Consider the following 5,785-nt stretch of genomic DNA (forward strand, 5'->3'; position numbering starts at 1 on the left):
GGTAATTTACTGGCGGAGCTTAATTGTCGGGAACCCTCTCGTGGACGGTATTAATTAAAGGATCAGCATCGAAGTTGAGGAACTTCGGTTGCCTGGTGATTAGAAACTGGCTTTTCGCGGGAAATTGACTTTTTATATCCGATTCGATTTCTCCTCACTATAGCTTGGAGTATTCCCACGAAGCAGTTGCTATAATATACACAGACATTTTCTGTTTTACTAGATAACGGTAGATTCGCATTTAACTATGAAAATAAATTTTTTTCATATTTATTTTCTGTAAATGTACAAAAGTTTTTTTTCTATATACAAAGATAATTTACGTAAGGAAATTGCGCTTGCATATCTCGAGAAAAGGGTAAACAACAAAACCTATTAAATTAGTGATCAGGAAAGAAATGCAAGACTTCCAAATTCTAACATAACCAATACTTCGGTTCTGTAGATGGAGAGATTTTTTTTTAACGTAAAATGGCAAAACAGAAAACTGAAAAAATCCAGAAAGACATTTCATTATCAGGATCAGGAGTCGTGGTTAAAGTCGAACGATGCACTACTGTCTCGAGCGAACTCAAAGCCAGAGAATTGACAATCGGGAACTGATGAACCAGTTACCTTGGAATTGAATTGAACATAAAATTTAGGCCAAAGGCCAAGCACTGGGACCTATGATGTCATTCAGTGCTGAAACGGAAATTGACAGTAAAAGGTTTGAAAGGTTCAACAGGGGGAAAACCTCGCAGTTGCACTATGAATCAATTGTTAGGAGAGGCTAGAGAGTAAGAGGGTAGAAAGAGAATTTGAAAGGGGGTACGGTAAAAGGAACGACAGGGCTTGCAGCTAGGGTCCGAAGGCACATCGCAAAGTGCCTTAAGTAATGCCTACAGTGCACCGCATGAGGTTCACTGTCGGTATTACACCAGTTACGGGATTTTTTACCTTGGAAAACCGTGGGAGAATCACGTAGTGTGGATCTTCTGTTTGCATAATTACTCTGATGCTATATCAGCTCCATAAAGAGAAAAGATGGAAACACTGTTTTCTTTTAAGTTTCAGTTACAGGTAAAATATGACTTTATTATCTTTCACACTCTCTCCTCCTCTAATGCAGAAACTGTGTAAACAAGAAAAAAAGATTAAAGGTTATAAAACTGCAGAAAGTTGTGTTCTAACCTAAATTCCTTTCTGTATTAATTTTCTAACTGTCAGTTACACAGCTCACCTGTTGCAATTTGGCTCTGCTCTTCATTGCAGGAACCTCTCTGGCTCTCGTTGGCAGTGATGCATTGTGCTAATAACAGGTCAAATGGTGGGGATACCATTTAAGAATTGCATTTACATATTTACGCGTCTAGAAATGAATTTGCAGCTACGTTAGTTAGTAAGTTTTAGAGAAACAAGGGAAAACCGCAAGTCCTTTTGATAACTTGATGTTCTGGTGTGAAAAGGAAAGCATCTCTAGAAATGTTTTAAAGAAAATGTTGATAAAAAAATTGTCCTTTTTTTCCTTATTCAGAATAGACTGCAAATAACCAGCGTATCATTCTGTTTATTTATTTAGCTGAGTTTCCGAGAATACGCGTCTCATCATCAGGGCATGTAAGAATGCAAAGGACATTTTTTATTCTTTATTCCATATAGATGAGCCGTGCACACACACACACACACAAATATATATATATTATGATATATATATATATATATATATATATATATATATATATATATATATTATATATATATATATATAATATTTTTGTGCGTCGTACGTATGTACATATTTGAATGAATTTCACGACCAATAAATAAATCATCATGCTGTAATAAAATATTGTAAGTGTTTACATCCACTTAATTACAATTTCATATTTTCTTTTGGCACATGTCTCAGGTCCACCAGTATTAATAATAAGATGAAGGATACTGTAGCATGTATTCAGTATTTAAAACTTTAAGAGCAAATTTTCATTTGCAAGTGCAAAGGAAGTGTCATTCTTAGCAAAGTTCCACAGGATTACCAAAGACTAATCGGATGAAAATGCCTCAAGATGATCTCATTAATATTATAGTTTGGTCGATTGCAATTGCCGCCATGGTCTATAAACCTTGATTATCTCGAGACCTTCGAAGTTTAAAAATAAAATAAATTTAATCTTGCTCTTCTCGTCCCTTTTCTCTCCTTACCTTTCTTTACAATAAGAGAAGTTATAGCTGACCGGCGTAGTGACGAGATGGAGAATCTACTACGCTACTGTTTCTGTTTTTTGAATGAAATCGGAAGCACTGATCCCCCACACGTCAAAAAAAAAAAAAAAAAAAATGCACCGTCGGCTAAACTTTTTCTTTTTCCCCCAGTCTGGATGTCGCCTCCCTCCTATCCGGACCCAAATCCCTTCAAACCCCCCCACCCGAAAGACCCGCCTTCTCCAATGTCGCCATATATCAGTCTCAAACTTCTCTCTTCAACTTTTCCTATTTTCTTTAATCTTTCCCCTCCTTTTCCTTTTTAAAAAAATATATCTTAACCTTTCTCTCTTCTGCTGTTTCTAGAGTGGTGCTAAGCTCTATGCAACTGTCTTTCCTTGTGAAAGATTTTGGATTGTTCCTAATTACTCACAGCTCACAGAGATAGGAGTGCCATGATTATTTCCTAAGGACTCTTTCCAAACAACAGATCATAATGTTCGTATGCCTTGGCCGTGGTAAAGTACAGTCTTCAAGACGATTGTCCCAGCAGCTATAGAAAATATATATATTTATAAAAAGGCTAGGAAAAAAAAAAAAAAAAAAAAAAAACTTCCACGATAACGATACCAAGTCGATGTGAGGCTTCCGCTAACATAACTCTAGTCCTAACGTAAATGCATTCGATAGTCAAATTATTATTCTTATTATTTTATTTACTTTTGGTAGATTTTACACCATTTTAATAGATTTTAATTTTTCCTAGCAAAAATAGTTTTAAAATTGATATCACAGAAATATTGTTACAATTAATTAGAATCCAAATGATTGCCATAATGTTTACATCCACTCTCACTTGACTGTGTAAGGTGTAAGTGTCGTCAGTCCATGTAGAGATCGCGTGATTTAGTGTCTTATTCAGTGATTAATCTTGACTTATCGATCTGGAAGGCCTACGAAGGAGTCTATGTAATTGCAAAAATAAAAAAGGAACCAATGTGCCTACGGTAAGATCGGTCATAGTAGTGTATCACTGGTAGAAGATTAGGCCTAGGCCTATGGTGCAGTGGCATGAACATGAAACCGTAGGTAGCTACCTAGTACCTATTATGGCTGCTAAATGTTAAGAAAGTATAAAGTTACCGTAGTATTAAAACTGTACAGGCCAGGCTTCAAGGGCTTAAAAGTAATAGTAAAGGACGGAATTGCAAAGGAAGTCTTAGTGAATGTGGAGGTTAGCCTAAAAGGACATCGATTAAAATCCTAGTTTGAGATCGCTGATTAGGCAGATAGACTGAAGCGCCATAGATGCGTCAAGTCATTGGCAATAATAATGAAGGAAGCTAAGCTATGCATAGATAGGCTGGTTCTAAAATGAAGCCGGAAAATTAATGTTGAAGTTAGCTACCTAGTCTAGGGTAGAACATCACAGCAGGCCAAGCAGGCCACCTACAATCAATGCAAGCCACCCTCCGAAAAAGTACATTATAACGCGTCCTGACACCCGAGATGGGCATCAGTCGCGACTTGTTGTTGGTGAGAAACGGAGCTAAAGACCTCTACTCTCCTTTCGAAGTAAGTATTTTCTCCAAAGTTAGAAATTAAGGCCAAATTTTAAGATTTAAACAGAGGGTACTGAAAATGGCGCCCACGGCAGTGTTAATCTCACCAAAACGCTTTAGAAATTTTTACTTACAACTAAAAATGTTTCGAAGATTGACGCCATCTCGATGTTTACGGAGTCGCTTGTGTCAACAAACTTTCCATTTCCTGTGATAAATCCGCACACCACTTGTACCCACAGACGCTGGAGCACTTTTATCACAACAATCGAAACACGATTTCTCACCAACAACAAGCCAGGCGTAAACAGCTGTTTGGGTAGAAGATGACGAGAAGCGTGCTCTTGGCTAATTTTTAAATAAGTAGTAAAACATCAATATTTTACATATTTATGATGATTAATTTGAAAATATTCGTTATTGAAAAAGTAACTCGACTCTGACTCAAATTTAAGTAATTATTTTTCTGAATTAGAACGTTCTTTCAAGTTCTGTATTATGACGTCACGACATCTTGACTTTCGTACCTATTGTAAATAATTGCTATACTCAACTGTCATTGCAGAACAGTTACCAGTTATTCATGCAGATTGTTATCAGCTATACATGTAATTGTTATAATCGTAATGCGCATATATATCTTTATTATTACTTTTTGGATATATGAAGATGTTTTACTGCTGGATTATCGCCGTAGTGTGACGCAATCGTTTTCGGTCCATGGGCCTCTGTCTGTTTTCGCACCATAAGAAATTATGGGGCCGAATTTGCAATGACCAGAAAGTCGTTAAAAGAGGAAAGTTAGCATGAGGGGCATAGTTTTGACTGAGAAAAATACAAATTTATTCAATAGCTAGCTTGTAAAAAAATACTTGGTTATAAAAACTTGATTGACAACTAAGCAGCATGTCTACTATGGTTTCAGAGACAGTGCAAGCAGGTTTTTGGGCAATACCTATTTCTGTAACGAACACTCTTAACAGAACGAGATTTTGCTATAGTGCATTACACCCATGCCGTAATTAATAAGGGTATCGTGAATTCACTAATCGTAAAGATAACGACACATGTCCTTGTACCAAGAGACAAAAACTCCATTATGCAGAAATGGATACGAACACGCGTATAAAGCTCCACCTACCCTCTCCCCAACCCCCCCCCCCCTCCACCGCCATCCCTTTCTTCTTCGTTCCTCCGCCTTCCTTTCTCTCTCCTCTCTCTCTCTCTCTCTCTCTCTCTCTGTTGCCATTCGGTATGTGTTGACCCTCCAAACTGGGTATAAGACTACACACAAAACGTTGAAATTGGTGAAATTAGGCTATGTATTGGAAGTATTATACATAAATATTAAAGCAATTTTATCATTATTGCATTACTATGACAACTAGAATTCATGGAAACAGTTTATAAACCTGTTAAGCGTCACCCACGTAATAATACGTTTACCGCGATCTACTCGGTAGCGCCTTCAACGGGATATTATGTTCAAGACTTTAACTGTGCTTGTCAAGCCGTCAGCCCCGTAATAATACGTTTACTCGTATAGAAAGTGTAGGAACATCATTTGGTAACACTCTCAGCACATGGGAAACTTATTTCCAGCCTGGTAAACTCTTTCCTGGTGGTCGCTTATGCTAGAAAACTGCCTGTCCCTGTTGGTTTTCTTTCAAAATACGCTTCGGGCGTTTATCGAGACAAATTGGATTTCGCGTCTTTCACAATGAATGTCCCAAAGAGGAGGCATATTTTCTTTAGGTGATATCAATCAAATACTAGATGAGGAGTGTGATATTGATAACCTATTTGTGAATGATGAGAGCTCTAGTTCTGAATCCTCCAGTGATGATACAAACTTTTCTTCCAATTGCGGGAGTGAAGATGACTTTTCTTTGCCGAGTGACTGGACTCCGAGAGAGAGAGAGAGAGAGAGGAGAGAGAGGAGAGAGAGAGAGAGAGAGAGAGAGAGAGAGAGAATTTCCTACAGTTAATTACAGTATGATAACAAGCACAAAAATCAATATTAACTTTGAAAAACTATC

Source organism: Macrobrachium nipponense, chromosome 9, assembly GCF_015104395.2.
Source record: "Macrobrachium nipponense isolate FS-2020 chromosome 9, ASM1510439v2, whole genome shotgun sequence".
NCBI lineage: Eukaryota > Metazoa > Arthropoda > Malacostraca > Decapoda > Palaemonidae > Macrobrachium > Macrobrachium nipponense.